The sequence below is a fragment of the Lytechinus pictus genome, chromosome 19 (genome assembly GCF_037042905.1).
Source record: "Lytechinus pictus isolate F3 Inbred chromosome 19, Lp3.0, whole genome shotgun sequence".
Taxonomy (NCBI): Eukaryota; Metazoa; Echinodermata; class Echinoidea; order Temnopleuroida; family Toxopneustidae; genus Lytechinus; species Lytechinus pictus.
In genome coordinates, this window is record NC_087263.1 from 12,942,114 (window position 1) to 12,967,436 (window position 25,323).

The 25,323-nt window shown below is 36.5% G+C and overlaps 1 long non-coding RNA gene across 1 annotated transcript; it reads right to left on the reverse strand.

Moving 5' to 3' along the window:
* Positions 1-409: 409 nt before the first annotated feature.
* LOC129282779 (uncharacterized) lies at positions 410-12,542 on the reverse strand. The gene is made up of 3 exons (XR_010296564.1): positions 12,145-12,542; positions 2,938-3,008; positions 410-607 (listed from the first exon to the last, which is right to left on the reverse strand). It is a non-coding gene; the product is annotated as an uncharacterized LOC129282779 (long non-coding RNA).
* Positions 12,543-25,323: the final 12,781 nt, after the last annotated feature.

Sequence of the window (25,323 nt, forward strand, 5' to 3'; positions counted from 1 at the left end):
TTTCAGAGTTGGGTCACAGTAGGTGAAATATAAAAATGTACACAACTTGAATTCTGTTTAAGTTTTAGTCTCTGCCTTTGTGTGTTGTGTGTGTGTTCTGTTCCCATCATTGGACTATGTAAAGAAGATTATGTCAATACTATGTTACACAGACTGTTAAATTGCTTCAATTAGTGTGTTGAAAGTTTAACACTGTGGACAGGTCGACAGTGTGAGTGTTCGCAGAGTGTACATATAATCTATGTGACAATATGATCATGACTGCGAAGACCATCAAATTCAACAGTGAAAGTATGATTACCTATTGTTCTCTATACTGTGAACACACTCTGTAAACACACTATGAATCACACTGAGGGACACTGTGGTCCTGACTTGCAGTAGGGCAGTTCGGGATACTTACCGCTCTGTTTTCCTTTAAATAGTCTGCGGGCGACCTTTTGGGTGGGGGTAGAAGAGGTACTTTTGGCTTGAAGTTTGTCGGGTAAGGTGAGAAGGCAACGCGTTCATTTTCAGCAATTTGAATGAGATCATAGACGGAGTAACCAGGCGGGGGCCGGGCCATAAAAGGAGGGGGGCCGATCTCACCTGTGTATCGATTTCTATTCTGAAAACGTACAAAAGAATATGATTAGAAATCAAGCTGGAAATATAGAATAGCATTAAAAGAAACATCAACAAGGTCATTGCTCACTCTTAGAATAAAGTACGAATTGCAACCCTTTTGTCCCGTATTTGGAACCGTCGGGCAAAGGGGTTGTATTATGAGGTTCTTTACGAGCACAAGAACCTTTAATGGATTTATAAAGAACCTAAAACGGTCCGAAAATCGCTGTTTAACGTAAGTAAAACCTTTTCGCATGTTTAGGGAACCTCTGAATGTTCCATATACGGGACAGGCATTGGACCCTCCAAGAACACCCTTTTTCTAAGAGTGTTCATGTCCAAAGCAAGGACATGGATCATCTAATGTTGTTCCCATTTCCTTGCTTTCTAGATACATTACATCAAGGTAGAGAGAGAGGGGTAACATAGAAGATTTACGATTGCCAGGGGATGAGGGGGCGGATGGGCTTGCCTGCGATTGGTACCCATGAACTTGATGCTTATCCACATCACTTCTATTAACAGTGTACTACTGAATTTCGTAATTGCCATACGCTTTAGGTATGGACCACCTAGTACCTGGTTCTCGTAGGAACAGGGATCAAGGGATAGTGATTCCCTCGAATAATGCATGGACACTCCGTGAAGGTGCTGATGAACAATTTATCCAACATTGAGAAGAAAAAAAAACTGAGAAAGATATGTTTGTTACGTACAATGTAAGTAAAATTATGTTCAAAGGATAAAGTTTTAAACGTCACTGCGCAAAAGTTTGATAGCATCTGGCGGTATCTTTCTCATCCAACTTTCTTCATATATTAGGCTACTTTATATCCTACGATATAATCAATCAGTGAAAAACAATACCGATGACATTTCTATGCGTATTTTTTTATATAAAGTTTTCAGTCAAATGCCCTTAATGCCCTATTTTTATCTACGGACGAACTTGCTATGATCCGAACTAAGTCCTTGATTATTTACTCTACTTTACTCTAAATGCTCAAAATAGCGAACTGGGTTTAACTCATATTGATAATAATAATAATAACAATAATTATAATAATAACATATGTATATTTACCCAGGGAAGCCACTTTAGTTCTAAGAATTGTTCTCTCAGAGGGCCCTGCTATTATTATAAGAAATATTCATCTATATCACTCTTAAATCAGCCTAGAACTGCCATGCAAAGACTCAACAAAATTTGCATCCGTTCTATTGGGTATTCACCATTACTTTTATCTTCAATAATATTTATTTAAAGACATTTTTCTGTGATTTAAGATTTATTTACGGTGATATGAAAGATCAGCAACTCATAAATCAGTTAGAGAAACTCTACCCATATGTATAATGTATGTCAAAGATAAATCCCCTGGCTATTATAATTATACAGATACATATGCATTTAAAGGTCAAAACGTCATCGATGGTTCATCACTATGGAACATCGTGTTTTTTTTTCATCAGAGGCTTTTAAAGGGGAAACCAGACTTGGCCCTAAAATGTGGTGTTGGAAAGGATAAAAATAAATAAAACATAATTATGAAAAATTGAAAGAAATCGGACAAGAAATAAGAAAGATATGGCTGCTTTAAAATAAAGATCCCTACGACTATGTAGATTCTAAATTGGCAACTGGGTGAGTAAACTATGACAAGAGGCAAAGGATAACTTTCCCATAGGCCATGTACTTAATTATCAGGGATTTGTGGTTTTTTCCTAAGAACTAATTCCCCTGGGGCAGTAATTTACATATAACCCAGGCAGTATTTTGTTTTATGCCCTTATGAAAGAAAACTATAAGTTGAAGTAAAACTTGAAAAAATTGACATTTCAGCCATTTTACATGTTTTATGTATTAGAGTATATGAAAGAGTAGTCCCTGCCTTTAACTATGAAATCATATATTGTTTGTCCGATATTGTTCAAACTTTCACCCTCAACTTGTCTGATCTTTCTTTATCCTCTAAAAACAAGTGTTTATTAGGGTTGGATTCCCCCTTAATAATGATGGTAATTATGCTGGTGATGGTGTGGTGTGAATGAAGTGGATGGTAATGATGGTGGTGCTTATCATGTCGATTACACACTCTTAAAAAGGTTCACCCAATTTTGGGTAAAAAGGAACATGCACGTTAGTTTGGTAAGAAGATACCCGATATTTTTCAATCTTATGCAATGTTGCGTTGAAATTGCCCAAAATGGGGTTAAAGATACACTGCAAACATGCCTGTTCCCTATATACCCAATATTGGGTAAAAATTTACTCAGTGTTTTTAGAGTGCAAAGATGATGGCGCTGTGGCGACGAAAAATGAAATCTTACCTTTTCTAATCGTCTGTCGTCTAATTCTCTTATCTGGAAGGCTTGTAATGAGAGAATCCTTGTTATTAAACCTGGAAACATAAACCATATTCGAACAAAATTAGGATATGCGAAGGCTTTTGCATTCAATATTTACTCATCAATGAAATCACGTTTGCCCCTTTTTATACCATCTTGCTATTTATGTTTAATCTAAATCATAATGTATTACTTTGGGAGATGATCAGAACGATTACCCATCAATAAATTCAGGTCTGGCTCTTATAGCTTCTTCCTACTCCTTTACTTTTATTTAAAAAAAAACAACATTATTTTGGGTAAAGATCAGAGCGGTTTCGTTTTCCAATATGGCGCGCCCACATTGACAATTGATGCCTTTTGTAATTCAACTTGCGAACTTGATTCCGGGCAGAAGTCGCAAAAATTATCTTAAAAATCACACTTTAGAGTCTTTCCCACCACCCACACTTGTTTACTTCTCTTGTTGTCCGGCAAGGATAAGAACTTGACCATGGTGTCACCAATCGAGGAAGTTAAGATCTTCAAAGAATTCCAGTGAGGACACTGACTCGCATATTAATTCAACTTCCTTCCTCTAACAAGCAAACAAAGCAGCCTCAGTATGGATGTGAATAAGGATAATCCCAGGAGATGCGTGCTAAGGGCCACTACGCCAAGACGCTTTCATCATGTTCATCCACATTTAGGAAGGATGAAGAAGCAGAAGGGGGTACTCCATGGTCTCAAAGAGGGCTATGCGTGACCTCGCGCTAGGCAGACTGGCAGGCAATATCCGATTCATAAATTATTCATATCGGAGGATACCAATAATGAAAGTTTTCATTCAATACTGTCTTGGTATTAAAACAAAATGAGTGGATGTTCACGGACGCTCCCTGGTTGTTTTAGTTTGAGTTTCGTCGTTGAAATTTGACTTACTTTATTTCTTAAAGTTTTCATTTTTCAACAAGTAAAGTAAAGCATAAAGGATTATTTTCAAGTTTTACCAAGCGGTTTCAAGTCAACGTTCAAATTGGCAACTAGGGGGTGTGTAAGAATGATGGGGTATTCGTTTTGTAACTCATTTCGGTGGGCATATTCGCACTTGTCGCTCGATTAATTCAATATAAACGCTATTAATTTCTACAAATTAAAAGACATGTTATTTACCGTGACTTTCTAACAGGAAATTAAAACTGGAGCCTTTGGGCGGTTTCACCCCCCCCCCCTCCCACAAGGCACTGAATCTTTCCTGAATAAGGACAGTGTTAACTATTGCTCCTTATTTTGATGAAAAGGCCCGACAAATCCATGTTGATCTCATTACTAATCTTGTGCAAATTACACAAAAAATACTATTTTATCCCTACATCTTTGCGTCAGTCGAGGATCAAATTGCCAATAAATGTAATTGCTTTGTTGTGTTTTATGTTGTAATTGTTTGTCTCACTTGATAAAAAAATAAAATTCTAGGTTTAGAATTCCTTACCGCCACGTGGTCGCCAATGAAAAATCATTACTATGAACTCAAACTCTGCAACATCCTTTAAGGGCAACCTAAAATTGCATTTGTTCACCAGCAGGTACTAGGTTTGAAGACATACATTTTTCCTCATTTGTAATTTACCCTCTTTGTACTTCTCTTAGTTATCTTTACTTTTATGTTTTGCTCTCTTCTAAGCGCCTTGAGCATTTAATCAAAATGGAAAAGACGCTTTATAAATCATATGTATTATTATTATTATGCAATTTATATATCTTTACAAATTATACTACAAACAGAATGGAGGAACAATTTTTGCAATGAAGAAAAAATAAACTCTACATGGTACAAAGGACAACTTTTCGAAACCTCGTTCTTTGAGCAAAAGGACACTGGGGGAGGGGTCAAAGTGATTGGAATAGTGGGATGATTTCTCAACCGTTTGATGTGTAAATAAACTCAGTGTTTGCGAGGTTTGATAGGGACGTCCTGCGATCCGTGGATGGGTCAAAAGACTGAAGCAAAGAATTAACCCTCCCACGCACTGTCGAAATACATCATTCTATAAAGGATTATGACCAAACTTGATATATGGAGGATTTTTTTAAAAGGATGATTACAAAACTTGCTCTAAGAAACATGACTCAGTTTCATACCAATGGTCGTTTGGTCGTGAGTCAGTTTTGTTCTCGTCATACGCCAAAATGGGAACGCGCGATAGAGAAGAAATTCACGAAGCAGAAAGAGTTGGGTAAGATCGTCGCAGTTCAGTGGTTCTGACTCTCGCCTTTCAGTCGGAGGTCGTGGCTTCGAATCCTAGCTATGGCGTACACTGTTTAAAAAAACCCTGATTTACAGAAAAAAAAATTTGCAGAAAGCAATAACAGAATCATTCTGTAAATTCATTCAACAGAACAGGTCTGTTTAAAAAGGGGAAAAGGGTGTTTTATTTAAGGAAATTTGTAAGGTTCCATACACCAAATGCTAATTTCCTGTAATTTTACATGATATTACGGTAAGATTACTGGTGTTCTCGAGAGTCTGCTGCATGAACTTTTATTTCAAGGATAAACAGTGTAGGTTACTTGAATAAAAAAGTGTAATCATGTTGTACTGGAGGGGGACGTGGATCTTACAGGTATTAACTCCGTTAAAACGAACCAGCTCCTAATAACTTCTCTGTAAAAGTAACGATTATTGCACTGCGTTATTTTAGAGCGCTAATCGAAATTTGATTACAATAATTGACAAGCGCTATAAAGCTGGTAAAATCATACTATCTTTACAGACATAAATGTAAGGAACGAGAGATGGAAAGAATTCTGATTAGTTCAACTGAACACCGCCTGTACAAAGATAAAAGACTATTTGAAAAGCCAGTGATAACGATTTTTAGTTCAATCTTGTTTTAGTGATAACTACGCTTAATCCTTAGAATCTTGGATTCTTGGAATATTGTAAATGCGCGAATCTAAGGCAGAATGGGTGTTATCATTTGGCATTTATAGACTTTTCAGTCACAAAATATAGCCATGGGGACGAACGATACATTTTTATAGAATGTAACAGTTTTATCGTCACCCGCTTAGCTCGCTTGCACGTTTTAGATTTTGTGACAGGATACTCATTGTCTGCCTACTCCCAGCTCACAGTGCAGTTTGCGCAAATAAGACACGTTTTACAATGGTTTCTCTTTTGTATACCTTTGTTTTGTATAACCATGCTCATACGCAAACCAGTACCTGTTTTCATTTTATAAAGAAATCATTGAAGAAACCTTCCTTCACATACTGACATTAAGTGAAACAAGATACCAAGCTAAACAAACATCAAACTGAATCACGAAGATCTGGGAAGCATTCTATGAAACAAATAGCCAGTGATTTTCACAAACAATACGCACACAACCAATCAGATCCAAGGATTCCAGTAGCTTATAACAAATATCTAGTGAAAATCACGGACTATTCGTAGGGCGAAATGCTTCACGGTTAAAGATGTTGGTTTTTTTTTCATTACTGGGCATAAGATGTGCATGAAGAAGCAAATTTAATATTCATATTTCCTTTCGAGTAAGGGAAGATGGTGTATCATAGTTTTAACAAAATGACATCGCAAATCACTTCAAAAAATTAGATTCTTAAAACTATCCGATTACAGATTACGAAGATAATCGAATCTGTTCATAAATATTCAGCAGAGGGCTTACAAATTTAAATTGCTTATACTGGATCTGAACCATTCTATCATCAAAGGAAAGTAATATACATGTAAGTCATTCAACCAAGTGTGCTGAAATACGCAGTGTTGGACTCGACATCATGTCCCCAATTTGTTCGTATATTGGATAGTATAGAGATGTCATTGTGACGGTTCCACACTGTGGAAACCACTACGGTGTGATTATTCGCATTGTGCTAACACAGTGTACCCTGGGGAAAATGTGATTCACACTGTCAAATTCACAGTGTGGAGACTGTGGACACCTATACATATTGATTGTTCACATTGTGTTCTCTTAGTAGACTGTGGGAGATGCGATTCACACTGTTTAATACGCTCAAATGTATAGCAATGTGGAGACTTTTCAAGACTGTGGACACCTGCACAGTATGAGTATTGACAGTGTGTTCATACGCTTAATTATAAACCTCTCTTTAAGAAAGTCGAATAATCCGTTCCTCTGATTGGTCAAAACTGAGGTCATGTAAACGACCATGCCTGCAAAACAACAAACGAAGGTGGTAACCAAGGGCAACGGGCATAGTTAACAAGATTTCTGCCCGTTGCCCCCTGACCCGCCCCTTAACGACGGGCATAGCAAAATTTGGCTGAGATCCCCATTTGATTGCATGCAAAATGTTACTTTCTGCGGTGATTGCGGATACCATAAATATCCGCGCGATTTGATCGATTTTTTTTTGACAATTCGCGCATTTACGCGCTTATTGCGCAAGTGCGCGCAACGGATAAGACATATCGATGGAACGATGCCGATCTTTGACTTTTGCTTGTTAATTCTTGTTAAAATATATGGCATTATTGAAAAGAAGACTAACTTATTAAGGACATAACGGATGTATCAATCATCAAGTGTTGTTGCAGTTGTTCGTTCAAATGCATGCTCGCAAAAGGTGAGTCGGGTAAAAAGATAGGACAGTCACTGCACTTTCTAAAGTAAGATTTATAATAAAGTAACGTTAGAGTCTAGACTACTCGTTAGGTATGACAAACGACAGCGTTTGGTACGGTAATTTTGTCGTAAGATCTAACGTTTTTGTCGTTAGCTTAGGAGTTAAGAGTAGACTCAAGATCTAAGTTAGGCTAGATCTAACTAGACCTAGGCCTAATGTTCCGTTTAATCTTAGATCTGACGTAGCCGAGATCTAATTTAGATCTAGACTTTAATGGAGATTTAAGACTGTTATTGTTAACGTATCTAGAGACTTAAGAGTAGTTCAGACCCTAATTTGGTTCCTAAAAATATCTAGGCCTAGTACTAGTAGATCTAATTGGTATGGACTGCTTTGATATTCGACTTCGAAACCTAACGTCAAGGGCAGGGCTAAGTTAGGGCCTAACGTTAGCCTCGGGCCTAGGGCTTTCAGGCCTAACCTTGTTTAAGATCTAGATCTAATGTTTAATTCGGTTCATAAAATATATATGGACTGCTTTTATATTCGAGACCCGGTTGTTTCTTTCGGCTCGCGGGTACCGCATCGGCCAGACCATGCCCTCGGCCAAAGCCCTCGGGCATAGTCGCGTTGCGGTCCCCTTGAGCCTCTAGAAACAACCATGCCTCTCAAAGCAGTCCATATATCTATACTTTGTCTGTAGGTAGACCCAAAAATTCATTCACGCTGTTAAAATGCTAAAATTCAACACTGTCAGACTGTGGAGACAATATACACATCATGTGCACTTCTATAGTGTATGTTCACAGTGTGTTCACGTAGCGGACTATGTAAACATGATTTGCGCTGGTAAAATGATAGAGTTAAACAGTGTGTGAGAATGTACACACTGTGTATACCTATACAGTGTTCACAGCGTGTTTACATAGTGAACTATGACAAAATGTAATTCATACTAATAAAAATTTAACAGTGTGGAAATTATTCTTACTGTGGACACCGCTATGGTGTAAGTACGAATATGTGCTCACATTCTGGATTATATGGGATAAAAGTGATTCGCACTGTTCACACGTTAAAATCTAACAGTGTGGTGACAATCTCACACTGTTGTTCAACAATGTGAACACACTATGGGACGATGCGTGCGGGAGAAATATAATTATTTTCCAACGAACATGTATATAAGTTACATGTATAAGAATAGAATGACATTCCAGAATTCAACCAATTTGGATTCATGCAAAAAAAAGAGCCTTCTGTCGGTTTACTAACTTAATACTGTGTTGTGACGTCACAGAGCTTAGGGCAGTTATTCTACATTCATATCTTTGCAAGATCTATCTTTACCTTCAATCGATATTGCCTACGGGATAATATTGTTTCTACAAAGGGCACGCAATAATCATGATATAGATTAAAACGTAATCCCGCCATTTTCCTTTCGAAAGTAGAAAGGAAGGTGTCATTATTTCTACATGTATGTAACTCTTGATTATCGAGTAATGCAAGCAAACACAGACGAGTCTGAAACCGATAGCCTCTGGACACCCCTTCTGAGATTTTGCATATCCTTATTCTTCCGTATGGTATATCCTATATTTATCTTCCCTTCAATGCATTGATTAGTTGCGTCCATCGACTCCTTTGCCGTGTAATAGTGAATACTATTCCCTTCAGTCCCGCTCTCAGGGTCTATTTGACTGAAAGTCAGGATCTTTCAATAACACAGGATATAGTTTACTAATAGGGAAGGCAATAACATTGCTCTCCAGTGGCCCTCTCATAACAGATGCGAGCAAGAGCATTGTCAAGTAATGTAATAAATTCCTTTAGATTGTAGGGCATTGTATTATTACCATTCGTTTATCAATATTGCATTTTCTAAAATTAGTCCTTGCGACCGCCGGCTGACATTTATCCGCCACAATGCCGGGACGCCGGTCGTGATCTCGGAGCTTCCGTTTGAACCCGCATGTATTTGTTTAGGTCTTGGAAAAGGATCATACTGGCTCTAAATAAACAGGCGCCAAATACACGAAGGAGGACAGTTGCGCTCCTCCGAAGAATCCGGATAAAAAGTCAAAAAGAGAGCAAGCGTATCCCTGGTTTTGTTTTGGAGAAGATGTGGGGAGAAAAATCCGAGAAACGAATAAGTACGTGTTCGAAACAAAAAATATAAATTGTATTATAATCAGATCCCCACCCAACCCCATTATCTCTTTCTTTTTATCCGTGTCTTTTTCAGTCTATTTATCTTCAAAATAAGCACCCAATTTCCGTTGTAGCCTCTCTGTTACCATCCTGAGAAACAGAGCATAAACTACAACTGAAATCCATTCATATAAATAATTTCAATATATATGCCTTTCAATCTGTGTAGTTAATCCTTGAATTATATGCCTCCTTACAATTTCATTGTAAAAAAAGACCCAAAGATAAAGTTGTTTGTATATAGCAGTTAACGTTAAAATACTGAGATTACTTGGGATTTAATTCGGGCACTGATTTCATAATTATTCATGATTCTCATTTGTCTCAATACACAACGATATCATATATTCTTGATTACATATTTTAATGTATATAGCGACAAGAAAATATAAGAACAAAACCAATGGAAAACGTAATTAAAATCTGATTTAAGGATTTGACCTAAATATAGTATCTTGCCGACCGGAGTCGGGGTAACCACTGTTCTATTTCAAGCAAGTGACCTTTGCAGGGGGTTGTAGAGGGCTAATAAGAAACAACTATTGTTATTGACTATGTTCTGCTTTGTTGTTTTTAAGATAAATCTGAAGGAAAATAATTATTATGGGCATTCATGATTATTGATGAAGAGCCATTTGACGACTAACGGTTCTACTTTCCCATCCCTTTCTTCCTACCAATAATAATTAGATTGATTTTTTCCCACAGAATAATAAGAACAGTTACACCCACGAAACCGATTCCAGACCGATCAAAGCTATTACGTTATTTCCAATGATATACCATCGGTAGGCTTGCAGCCGGTTTCGTTGATGTGACATGAGAATGACTCCATACATAAAAAGGAAGATTCTGATGAAAGAAGTAGTTAACATTTTGAAAACGATCATTAGCATGGCCCGATGGATGACGGTGATATTTTAAGCACATATTATCTATGTTATGCTCCCTTCCGGGAATCGCATATTACCATTTTCCATTGCCAAGAGAGAAGTAATCAATCTGAAGTCTATGCATGGCCCTTATCGTGTTATTTATTCACTGATTTCTCTCTTAGTTCGCTTCGTTATTCATGCATTCAATCAATTAATATTGTTTAGCTTGTCACTTTCATCTTATTCATAGTTTACACCACTTCACCTCTTTTGTTTAGTTCTTAATTTTTATCTTAGTTGTAATCAGTCTATTCATCAGTTTACTTTTGTTTTCTTATTCGTAACTTTTAGTAATGTGGCTTTATACCCATCCCAGAACTAACAAATAAATATATATATTTTTTATGTAAATTGCTTTCAAGTTCCAATTAAATACTATTACGTGTCTATGAGAGGGTGTATTGTGTGTGAATTTCGTGTGTATACGCACGCAAAGATGTGTGTGTCAGGGTAAAATAGGCGAACGTGCGGGTGTGCGCACATACTGGAGTCGCGACCGTTCTAGTTATAAACACTATTTTCAATTATAGATATTTTTCAAAGAGTTTCATCATCAATATGAAGGAAGTAAACATGGCAAAACATTTTGAAAGGCATGTGCAATCAAGAAAATTATCCTGCTTCTAATACTGAGTACTGCTATTGTTATTATTGTTTCCATAATCATCGTCAAAAAACAATACAATTACAATAATGAGCATAATGACGATGATGATGAGGATGATGAAAATAATAATAAAATGATATTAATAATGATGATAACAATTAAAAATGATTACGATATTACAGATACTAATTATTTAAACCATTCTTATCATGAAATTCATTTCGTTATAATTATAAGAGATATCAATATCATAAAAATAATATCAATTTCGAATTATTTCTATATCATTTCAGGTAGTAATAGTACCCAGATAAACACACATATTCTAAGGATCACGGCTCATAAACTAATTGTAATGCAACTACTTGCTACTACTTTTCTACCATAACACCGTTGGATAGACAAATAAAAAGAGGAGTAAGGAAAGGTCAGATATGCGTATTGGAAGCAAAAGTTTCTTTTGAATGTCATAAAAGCAACATTATATTTTCCACAATAGTCGAAGAAAGAAGAAAAAGGATCTTTATTGAACCTAAGATAACAAAAATCCATAACAGAAAAATCTGTTAAATTTGGAATTTGGTAGACCAAATGAAAGATAATTTGAATTAATTATAATGACAGTATTAATGAAATAAAAAGATAATAATAAATAATAATACTGATAATACTAATAATGATAATAATCATCATTATAATAATTCTATTGATAATAATAATGATAATCATAATTATATTGATAATTAAAATATAGGGGATTTCTATAGCGCACATGCTCAAGACGCGAAATGAAAAAAATATATAAAAACAAAATCATAAAGTGATATCACTCACCAGAAATGATGATAAAAAGTAACGCCAACTGGCTACTGGATATGAAAACTCCAATCATCGCGAACATCTATTATTTTGTTGCTCCTTTTCGAATCAGGGGCGATGATCTTGGCGTTGCTATCTCGAGGAGAAAAACTTTAAAGATATAACAATAATAAGTTGCGCTCTCTGCCAGCGTCCAGCACTGAAGATAAAGTAACGGATCCTCAAGCAACAGGTGTACTCCCTCCCGCCCTGTGGTCGCGGGGAGTATTTCTCCTTTTCACATGCACATCGCCAGAGCCTAACTCCCATGTACTACCCCTTTTCAAATACCCAAGTCACGAAATTAACTTAACCATCAACATGGAAATCTTGGAGAGTCAAGCGTCCAATCTTGGGGGAAAAGAGCCAGTACCGTCCAGTCGCTAAACCTGGATTGAATTTAAAGTTAAGAGTGATTATCTGTTTTATCTACCAGCCGCATAAATGAAAAGCTGCTAATTCGGTTGCCCCTCCCCCTTTCTCGCTTAGCGGATATCGCTCCCGTAGCCACCTTCGATTTGTCTTCATGGTATCCTCAATGGATTTGACCGACATTCGCCACGAGTAATTACCCTTGAGCGAACCAAAACGAAGAACCACGCTCAAGAAATCTTTCGCCGTAGTTTACTTAGCCGCGTGGGCAGCGGGAAGCGAAACGAGAGGGAGAAAAAAAACCAAATCCCCAAGTCATCAGCCAATACCCTTTCTCCCTGCGCACCTCCTTTTCTCTCTTCATCCTACCCACAACGGTCGTCCATTCGATAACGAATCGGGTCATTTCGGAGCATCTCGGCGGAGGCAAATCTTATATACGAAATATTGGCTCAAGGATAATTAGGACCTTCATTACGAAATAACAACGGAAGATTGATAGGGGATACGCGAATGCCTTTTCTCCAGCCTGACGAAGTGAACAGGGCAGAAGTAGTCATAAAGATACATCAGAACACTTTAATGCCCGCCATCATCATTTGAAATCGTGTTGTGCCCACCGGGGATACTATTTACGTATGTCTACAATGTCATTTCCGATGCGGCCTGAAAGCGTTGATAGAACGTTCCCATTGCCGTTTCCTCAGAGGAGAATGTGCTAAATGTAGAATCCTAAGTAGCAAATACTTCAAGCCCCCGTCATACAATAGATGGAACTAAAACGTTCACTTTTAATCATGTGCTTTAAATAAAAAGTATTGTTCTCAGTAGTTTTGAGGAAGTATGCCTTACTATCTTTTCCTGGGAGGTGAGATGGGATGTGACTCATTTTGCTGGATAATAAATATACATCATAGAAAAATACGTTTTACAGTGTCCAACTGTCGATTCCAAAATACTAAAAATATTGCAGTCCAGAGAGAATTACCTAACTAAAACAATGTGGTGGTCGTTATTTCTCTGATATCCAAAGTAAACAGCTATGATCAATATATGACTGCTATCATTATACCTGGAGAATGCGAAAAATGAAAGTGCGTTGCTTTGTTTTTATATCTTTTGAAAAAAAAAGTGCATTGTATTGTGAAATTTATCATGTAGATAGATGTGTATAGATCTACATAAGATGTGAACCGAGTACAATTGTTGTATAATCTTGTATAATGCAGCAAGACTACCGTGGCATGGTGATAGCTGTTACGTTCATTGAGTTTCGAGGAGTGAATTCCTGTTAGGGACCCAATTATCTAACCTGTAGACGTAACATAAAGGTTAGAGATTAATCGTATGCTTGGTTTTCACAATCAATGGTACATCGTAGCAAATTGAATCAATCGTTAAAAGAATGTTCTACGATTACTACTATGCTTTGTGATATTGGTCCCTGGTAAACGTTTCATAAGGCGAATCGTTAAGTTAGGAACGACTTTACGAGCGACAGGAACGTGTTCACAGGATCTAAATTGGTTACGTAGACGTTTTAAGGATAATTTATATCGTATAGCCAATGAACGAACACCTTTATGAAACACCCACCTGGGTTGAGTGCAGCAAAATATTGACTAAACTGTTGTATGTTGATTTGTGCAGATATTCATAGGCAAAGCTTGTCAAGTAATTCCGCAAGTCCTTAACAAACCTTTCTATGGGGAACTGTGCAGCGGTTCATGGGCAAAGTATGTAAGACATTCGCAGGATGGTGCTTCATTCTAAGAGAGTGGTTTCAAAACAATACATCAAAAATAGGAATAAAGTTTATCAGCTATTTTTCGGCTATAACGGTGTCCAAATATATAATCATATCGACTTTCAACTACATTTCGTACGGTAGCCCCTACAGATCACCTCTGAAGTGTGTTCACGTCACATCGCTTTCATCAGCGGTGATATTTATTTATATCATACCACTAGTTTCGTCACACTATAGCCAATGTTCCTCAATTGGCAAATTATTATCGATGTCTGAATTAACTCACGTGACGCTGCGTGGACCAATCACTGAACAGCATTTCTTTAGTAGATAATAATGCCAGTTACCACCATCGCGTTGGGGGTAACTCCGCAGTGATAACAAGCTTTGCATCCAATTAATTTACGCTGACCCTTTGTGTTCACGAATCGGTGCTCTTTGTATTTACAATGTTTTTTTCCGTTCCAATTTCCCATATGACATGATCAGCAACCTTTTAGATTACGAAACTAAAGAAATAAAAATCGAGATTCCCACTGCGACAATTATGCCTAATTTCCACGCCGTAGTTTCTTCCGATGACATTGATCAAATTTATGCATCAAGTCATTAGCTTTTAATTAGATATTAGATGAAATCTTGACTTGAAAAACATCGGGAAAACAACAACCATTATACGGGCAATTTTCATGATTAGAAGGAAGGGGCAGAATTGAGAAACAAATTTGATTCATGTTTTTTTTTTTATTGTTGGAAGTAAGCCAGGGCTTGTGAACGATTTCTGAACAGGGAGTGCTGGTTTTGACCAAAACAAATAACAAGCAACAACAAAAAAGTTTTCAAAGCAAAAGTGTTGTGGAGCGTTGTGGTCCAGTGGATTAGTCTCCGGACCTTGAAACATGGGGTCTTGGGTTCAAATTCCAGCCAAGGCGTAATTTTCTTCAGCAAGAAATTGATCCACACTGTGCTGCGCTCAACCCAGGTGAGGTGAATGGGTACCTGGTAGGAATTCATTCCTTGAAACGTGTGTGCGCTGTAATGTTAGTAATTACGGCTGCCAAGCTACAGCCAGGTTAATAATATCCAAGTCCTTTAGAAGCGCATAGAGATATTATAATTCATAATGTGGCATACGCGAGATTATCAAAATGAAGCTTATGTGGGCCACAATAAAAATGACAAGGACAAAATAGTTTTTCGCTCCAAGGTGAAGCAAAATGTGGTCAAACTTATTTTAAGCGTACCAACATTATTTCCCGGGGATGCTGCCTATGGTGTATGTGATTTAACATTCTTCCCAGCTGCCCGCTTCATAGGACCATGCAAAGAAAGAGAATGCGTCCTTTGTTTCCAAAAGTAGTTCCGGTTTGTTTGATTGCTTGACAACAGAGGTCATCTCTGTTCTTGCTTTCTGTTGGAATTTTATTATTTTCAGTCTTGGTTGGATGTTTTGTTTTATTATCCATTTGAACTGTATGGTATTCTTCCTTAAGCTCTTTTTCCCCATCAATATTCAACTGATACTGGCGTAGAATGAGATAGCAACTTGCTTCGCCCGATCCGAATGAAATCAGTATGTGCAGAAAAAGTGAATACTAAATCAACCAAACAAGCCATGGTAGTATAGGGAAATATATTAACACATAGTATGTTTTCTGTAAAGGGGTTACAATTAACGGAGTTCTGCAAAAAGAACATTTACAGGGCTTTTTTTTATTCTGATACAAAACCAAGAAAAAATCACATGTATTTCTAAATAGATTTACCACTCCAGAAAAAGCAGAAACGGCAGGTATGAAAAATAATAAGAAACCCAACAAGAAGCTGCAGGCGTCCCATGACGTTTTAGAATGCATAATGTAATCTGTACTTACAGAATACATTACTGTAATTGGCTTTCGTGATTTTCCTTTTAAACAAGAAACAAAGGGAACAACGCGATAATAAAAACTCAAGGCAGTAGTTTTAGCAAGCAAAGCCTACACACCAAATGTAAGATTTTAGTTTGAATCATGGATAATGCAAAGTGTTTTTTTTTTTGCCAATTCTAAAGTAATTGCTGCTTATTTTTTAACCTTTTTGGACAATACGCTTCCCGCATTGGATAAAATACTGCCCCAAATTGGTTGGACACATAATTACCCTCGTGTTGGTAAAAATTTTACCCAATATTTTTTACAGTGTTTATGACTATCTCACCCCCCCCCCCCCGATACCACGTAAAGCCTCAGTAAAAATGCCATGAATACAGTAATATCACGGTAATATTATATAAATAGTAATTCAGAAAAGTATACGTTATCGCGGAAAACACTGCAGATGGATACACGTCACTCTGACAAAAGAATCTTTTACATACAATAATTAGATTAAAGATAAATGCCAGTTGTGGTTACGGTCGCAAAATGAGTTCGAACAAATTCCAATGAAATGACCACCCAAGTGTTTGTATGTCTTGATCAAAAAAAATATGTGGCAAATGGCTGTTGAAAAAAAAAAATGTTTAATTGCTGATAAATGAGGAAAATAAGCACGGAATTCGATAATATGTCGGTTAATTTTCGAAACAATATTAGCACCCTGTCCAACATATATATATTGTGTTAGTTTTCATCAGAATTCTCAGTATTCTCATGAAAGAATTGTTTGCTGCAAATACTTTCTTTTACCTTTAAGAATCATTAATTATTATTAGTAATGTCAATTTAATTGCAAATATGTTTTGCAAAGAAGTTCAATACAACTTGCGTATATATGACTATGGTATCACTGGAATCGGGATTCATTCATTGCAGTCATTCGCTTTGACTTTGACAAAGATCTAATTTACATCGCAAGCTCTCCCCACGGAATAATTTTGCAATGATTAGGGCACAAATATTTATGACAAATATTTAGCGTATATTTCTCTGTCAGTATATATGATTTATAACGAATAAAGATTTACTCTGTAATAGTAGGTCTACATTAGTATTCCTCCTTCATGATTTTACAAGATGCATCAGTTTATCCCACTGGAGTCACCTTGAGATATGCTAAGTCCCTGAGGATAATCTGCGCATATAAACATATAATCTGCACATATCAAATTATATCTTGTTTTATTAGTGTGTGGTTTTGATAATGCCGGCGTTGTATCTCATTAATTTGCTACATTCATTAAACAGCACGTCCAAGTATAAATAGCCCATGGATTTATATAACGCATGATATCAGGCCTATAAATGATGTAAGGTGTAGCCTACGGAGGCACAGCATGAGATTCTTTATTCTATTTCTTTTAAAAATAACCTGCGTTTGAAAATATTACGTCATGCAATAAAATACTAGCTATTTGCAATTTGATGTTGAAAGTTCGAAGTTGGACTTGATTGGTGTATTTAAAGTCACATTTAAGTATGCATTTAAAAATTGCATAACATTATTATTTCTATCAATTAATGGAATGGAATGCATGTATAAAAGACAAAGAAATATGAAGTAATTTTTAACCATCACTTGGCAACATACTGTCCACATAACTATTGGTTAAAATCTGTCCACATTGGGTAATAAAACTAATAATTGGGTCATAAATTTGCTCGATTGGATAATAATTGACTTGAATATATAAATATTTCTTTTTTACCAACACACATTACCCAACACAGTGGACAGTATGTTGCACAACATTTTAAGTGCGTATGGTTATCAGCCTCTGATGTTAAATTTCTCTCATACACTCCACCAGTGCAAATAGTTTTGGATAGGTTGTTCTTCATACAAAACAAGTTATATTTTTTCCTTGCATCGTATGATAATTTTTCCACAATTTCTTACAATGAGCATCGGCCCTAAGATATGCAGCTATGGTGCGTGGGTGCTCCTTGTGGTTAAGTCACTTCGGGAATGTAAGAAAGCCATGCCAAATTAGATTGCCAACCCTTTATAATACCCACTCTGCCATTATAGAATAACTAAACAAAAGTACAGCATTGCTTCTAATTTATCTAAAATAACACATAATAAATGAAGAGGCTTTAATAGGAGGAATTTATAATTTGTTTACAAATTTTCTGCATTACTCCTATTTGTTTATTTGCCGAAAATGTGTAAACAAATTATAATTTCCTCCTATTAAAGCCTCTTCATTTACTATCTATTGTCCACGGCGGACGGCATTCGGATACTAATGAGTCAGAAAGAAGAGGATCGAGGGTATTTGAATTCCAGTTCATCGTGGCTTGGCCGTGAACCAGAATAGCCTGGTGGTTAAGTCGCTGCCCGGAAAGCAGTAGATGGCAGGTTCGAATCCCACTGGTTCCAATTTTTTCTGACTTATTATTTTCATTGCAGATCGAGCTTACTGATCTTAAACAAATAGGAGTAATGCTGAAAATTTGTAAACAAATTAAAAAACACAGTTTATACAGTGCGAAATACACAGTGAAATCATCTTAACTCTCACTGCTAAAAAGAACACAGTGTCTTGACAATTGATGAGATAATTCCTCTTGCAGCTCCAAAAAGCTAAACTGGAATGAACTTTGTAATATGTCATGAAAGATTGATGTCATAGTGAAGATCTCTATTTTACAATAAAAGGAGAGTGCTATGTGCAAGTAAAAACCTGGATACATCTTAAAGAACAAGAGATCCGGTTGGAAGCTGCAGATGTCTTATAATGGGAAGCACCGCCTCTTTGAATGCTGGTAGACCTGTTTTGTATACAACTTCGCCAGGCAGGTGGTTCCACATTCGGATTGTCCTTGGGAAGAAGGAGCATTTGTAGGAATCAATTGACGATTTTGACACAGCAAATTTCAGTGTATGGTCCTTCCTTGCAAGATATGGTACCGGAGTGACTATAGCTGGCTTTGGCATAGTGTTATCACAGAGTGTTCATATAGTGTAATATGTGAACATATTCACACTGTTAAAATGCTTAAATTTATCAGTGTGAAGATATTTTCACACTGTGGACACCTCGACAGTGTGACTGTTCAGAGCGTGTTCACATGGTCGACTATGTGAATATGTGATGCACACTATTGAACTGCTCAAATTTAACAGTGTGAAGGTGATTTCACATTGTGTTCCACACTGTGAACACAGTGGGACTGTGACTGTGGGACAGTATGTTCTTTCCAGTACACTGCTAAATTTGAACATTTTTACAGTGAATTAAATCACAGTTTCACACCATCCCCTCTGTGATCACACTGTGTACACTCAATGAGTAGACAAAGGTAGAAGTGTCCTTGGTGTGTAATTGTTTTCACACTGTTTAACATTGCTAAATTTCCGCCTTTCAGATTAAAACTTAACCAAAAAAAAAAAAATAACTGAAGACCAAAAGAGCCTACATAAATTGAAAAGCCGGTTTTACCATCTCTCGGTCATCCAACTTTACATTGTTTGTTCATTTTAATTTTGTGTGGGTTTATGAAACTATACAAAATATTCTGAGGGTGTTGGGATGATGTATATAGTATATTAGATTCACGGGAAGGTCGTTCCTTTTAATTCTATTTTTACCAAACCGTCCAAGATTACACCATTATAAAATGTAAGGGCAACTACGTTCAGGAAGTCTATTTTTGTAAGTTATTTCCTATATAGAAAGTATGCTAAATATTTCCGAATGCTGTGGTAGAATTTAATTTGTGATTATCAAGTTTATTTATCAAATAGAAAGAGTCAAAACTAGGATAAAGAAAAAAAAAGATAAAAGTAAAAAAGTCTCAATACTATTTCACCGATGGTATTCATTGATATCCAATAATACCCCGAGGAAACACCTTGAATTCATTTTATTTAGATACATTGCCGGAAAGTCTCGTTTATCTCCGACTATATCAAATTCAATCCGTGGGAGTTCTTATTTGCAATGAGAGAAATAAAAAACATATCTGTAGAAAATAATATCATCATATTCCTACGCACAACTTAAGGTAAACATTTCAAATCCAACCGTGTAAAATAATGGATGAGATTCTCATCCTCCTGGGGAGCGGAAATAAAGCAACTATTTCATCATTTTGTAGGAAAAGGAAGGAATTCAACTGACAAATTACCGCTATTATCCTAGTTCAATTTGTCATCCAAAATACATTTCATAAAAGTTTGTGTATGCAGAAATGCATCTTTATGCGTGACTTTTTAACTTATTTGGTTGATGCGGTCATATGTATTAGCTCAATCTTACCACGTCTCGTTAATTAAAAGGGGTTTCTAATGGCGGATATTGTTTTATTTTGAATAAAGGATGGTTACTCTCGCTCTTGTTGGATTTGGGAAATGCGATATAAGCCGTCTGTCTTAGTGATGGGTTTGAAGAATGTTCAAGACAGCGTTACTTGATATAAAAATGATTATAAATCATATAGAGACATAAATAAGAAAGCGCTAGACCCACCCCTCCCCCCCCCCCCTCCTCCCTCTCCCCCGCTCTCTCTCTCTCTCTCTCTATCAACCTTTCTGAAACCTAGCTCCATTAATACTTACTATGATGATGATGATGATGATGATGATGATGATGATGATCACATTTCTAAAGGAAGGTATAAAACACCACTGTTGAGCCTTGGCCAAGTGTGTAGGTGCCACGGCAGGGGATCGAACTACGGACTCCCATGTGTTTAGTTACGGGCCTTAGACCTCTCGGCCACGAAACTTATGAAATTGTCACTCGTATTAATTCGATGTTCCTTTGACGAAGGAATTGTGTTAATAAGCAGTTGATATTTCTCCATGAATAGAGAATATTATTACGATGCTACGTACTCGATTCATCATCGAACCCCGGACTACCGCATATACCTGCTGTCTGTATCTTTGCTGTGTCTTTACTTGGATAATCTACAGATGAGTCACGTAAATATCCGAAACATTATAATTATGTTGTACCATATGAACTATATATGACAAGGAAGAAATCATCCCTTTGAGTCGATTCTTTGTAGAATACCTCCTGCCTTCTTACCCATTTCAATACTATATATATATATATATATATATATATACAAAGGTTTGCTATCTGCTCTATTTCTTTTCAAGCCATCGAAATAGGGGCAAGAGGTCATATATCTAATGAGGACAAAGCAAGACTTAAGACAGTGATTCGGATGTGTAATTGTACCTTAAGACCAAGGAATTTGACAAAGATCCTAAGTAAGCATGCCCTTTTATCATCTTGTGTTATTTTTTTCAGTAGGAAGGATCAGCATTGGGATAAGGTACAAAATCTTAGATTATAATTTTTATTTCCAATATTCAACCCATCTGTTTTAGAGGTGTGATAGTCCAGTTGTAACTTGAATTATTGAACCTGTTTTTTTCTTCTCTTCTGCCTTCCTTAATGTAAAATACTACGTTATTATGTATAATGATTATTACTACCATAACGGATGTATGGAATGCTCCATTGTTGCCATTTTTTTATGTTCCTTTGCTCATGTAAGCAAGTCTCTATTTAAAGCCATTTTTTATGTAAATGTAAATTCACCTATTCAGTTTTATTGTATGATCGCTTTTTGTTTGCATTCAATATCTTATGTCTTTGTAATTTTACTTTTTATGTATATTTCAACCTGCCTTGAACCAGTATATAGGTTATTATTCCATTGTTTCACTTTGTTCATTTGTATATTTGTATACTGCTTTTCTTTGAAATAAAGAAATGATAACAATCAAATATATATATGTATCTGTTTGTGGTGTGTGTGTGTGTGTGTGTGTATAGAGATACACACACAAACACATCAACAAAGCCACTAAGTTATTACAAAAGTGAGTTTCCTGGGAATGAAAAAAAGAGGGAAATTCCGATTTTTAAAATTCCCCCAGATTTTTCAAAATCCAGTGTACTTCCTGGTGCCATGTAGTCCCAGTTATTCATTGTGACGTCATCTGAGTGATCATGCATTCGTCACCACGGCTGATGCGACGAGAAGACAACGAAACCGTCATAGCTTCTTCGCAGACGAGTGGCCCTCACCGATTTTGATCGATACACTTCCATGCGCGTGATTAGCAAGTATCGCTCACCGGTATTAGACTCTAGTGGTCCCCCGGCGGAGCGCGTGAGGGGAGGCCAGGCTGTCGGCATGACGTAAGGCAATCAGAGGAAAAACTATTTACAGACTCTTCCACACACGTTAAAAGGACTTTATTTAGATGTTTTTCAGGTGTCATGCTCGACTCCGGTTTGGCTTGGTGTGAACACGTTTCTACGTTTGTTTTTAAATATCTCGGGCAAGCATTAAGCATTAAAAAATCTTAAATAAATATGCCAGAATGATTCTGAGTAAAGACCATCATAGATCTCAATGCTAAAAAAAAAACCAAAAGCTCCAAAAAGTAATTTCTTGACTAGTTGCCAACCAACCCAAGCTAGAAGAAGAAGGCTCTGGCGCAAATATCCACTTCTGAATGAAACGCGATGTATAAGCTAAAGCAACAACAAAATCCTTGTTGGCAATAATGGCAATAAGTTTAGCAGCGCACAATCAATTTTGTGTTGTTGTTTTTAAAATTCTAAACAACCTAATACCGACTTATCTAGAATAATTGATATGTAAACGAACCCAAACTGTCCCCTCCAATTCCCCCACGCAAGAGCGTATAATGTAAAAGCAAATCCTTTCCATATGTTGGAGCCAGTGACTCCCTGTAAATATTAAGCCTCGTACATCCCTGATTAGAATTGAAAAATTATGCCAAGCCTTCTATTTGATTCAACAGCATTTTACCCAGGGGCGGATCCGGGATTTTCAAAGGGGGGGGGGCACATTTTTTTCCCGAGGAAAATTTGACCAAACAAGGGTTCTCACCCAAAATTAAGGACATTTCGTCCTACATTATACAATTACCCCTTACAAAGATGACAGAATAAACAGGTGCAATATGAATGGTAGCATAAGGTGTGACTGCCATTCTTACAGGGGCGGATACAAGATTTTCCAGGGGGGCACATTTTTCGGAGGAAAAATTTGACAAGCCAAAAAAAAAAAGCTTTTTTAAACAAAAATGAAAGATATTTCGTACCAGAAAAAAAACAGACAAGCAAAAAAAAGTCTTCACTTTCAAAAGAGGGGGCACACCATTGTTTTTATTGCATTTTTACATTACAAATTTTAATTTTTGGGGGCACAGCCGGCCCGTGCCCCCCCCCCCCCCCCCCTGGATCCGCCAGTGCATTCATACGTAAGGCCTCGGGCAAATACTTGTAACTTAAGATAGCTTGCTTGACTTTGATCCATGAGAAAGCTTTTAATAGGGAGAAAATTATATTATACCACCTACCTGTTACAGCACGGTTTTCTTTTCACATCTTACTTTTCCTATTTGTGTTTCATCTCGTAATAAAAGTTAGTCCCGATAGTCGTGTACAGAAACATTGTTTTTTGTTTCCCTTGGGGGCGAAGGGGGTTAAATGGTATAGTGCGCCATTGAATGGACATCTAGATAAATCGGCGTCTCATAAAATGCTATATATGAACAGCTCATTTGCACAAGGGGTTAGATCCAATCTTCATCAAATTCGATTTTGTTTTTTTGTCTCAATGTATACGTTTTTAGTAGCTATATAAGATGATACCAAAGAAAAGTTGAAATTCCCATTAAAAAGTGGACAAACATGGCAAAGAAACCACTTTTTTTCAAAAGGGATTAGATCCATTTCAGTTTGCTTGCAGAAGGGGCTATATTCACAATTGCGATTTTTTTTTTTAAAGAAATATTTAAAAATATGAAGACAGGTAGATTTTGTTTATACCTAATTTTATGTTCACATGGTAGGGTAGTTTATCATGACAATTTAGTTTTGCATTAGAATATTGCAATATGGGAGAATAAAAAAAACATGATTTTCTCGGAATGGTCTACAGTGGATCTGAACCCTTTTGCAAACAAACTTTTCATATTAAGGTACCAATCGGAGAATAGGGAATAAAAAAATTATCAGATACATGAAATTAAATATGCGCCTTTTCTGTCTTCAATTTATGTATCCCTATATCAATACGGTTTATGAAAATCAGAGAGAGCGAATCTTCAAAGTTAGCTGCCGACTGTCATGAAGTCATTATGAAATATGAAAAAGGTTTATGGCCATAAATATGTTTTAAATAATACCAAGAGGTTATCGAGTTAGTGGGAAAAAAAAGAAATGTGTCATGTAAAATAATTTTGAATTTTATTATTTTCTAGAAATGTATTGCCGGGTTTCCATTTTTTTCTTTACAGTTTATGAATTCGCGTGGATTATTTCCTCTCTTCGTAATATCTGATAAATAGATTTTAGGAAGGGTTGTCATTCAAATATTCTGGTTTAGAGCTTTGTATATTATAAATAAACTGGCCAGCAAAAGAAAGTACCTACTTCTTTCAAAGGCTGCACACAAAAATTCACCCCATAGAAATAAAGAATTTTGTACACATGTATGGTGCAATATCCATTAGTAATCACATACCCAACAGGAAGTGATTATCTTTATTACAAAGAAATAAAATGACATGTACAGCATCTTGGTCACTGAATCAAAAGTCACAAAATGTAACAGAATGAGCCGTCCAGGTTTAACACAAAAGTCAATGTCAAAGAATGAAATAAACCAGACACATATCAATAGAAGGAATAGACTGAGGTGGTGCAGAGAGCATAGCCGCTGGACCAGAAGACAATGGAATGCAGTATTTGTGTAAAACCTGGACGGCTCATTCTGTTACATTTTGTGACTTTTGATTCAGTGACCAAGATGCTGTACATGTCATTTTATTTCTTTGTAATAAAGATAATCACTTCCTGTTGGGTATGTGATTACTAATGGATATTGTACCATACCTGTGTACAAAATTGTTTATTTCTATGGGGTGAATTTTTGTGTGCAGCCTTTGAAAGAAGTGGGTACTTTCTTTTGCTGGCCAGTTTATGATTTATTCTCTTTTTTATCGGAGTAAGCCTGCTTAAACAAAAGTTGATTTCGAACTTTTTTTTTTTATTTTCGTTCCGTCGGGAAGCATCAATTGTACTGATAAACTAGTTTATTTAT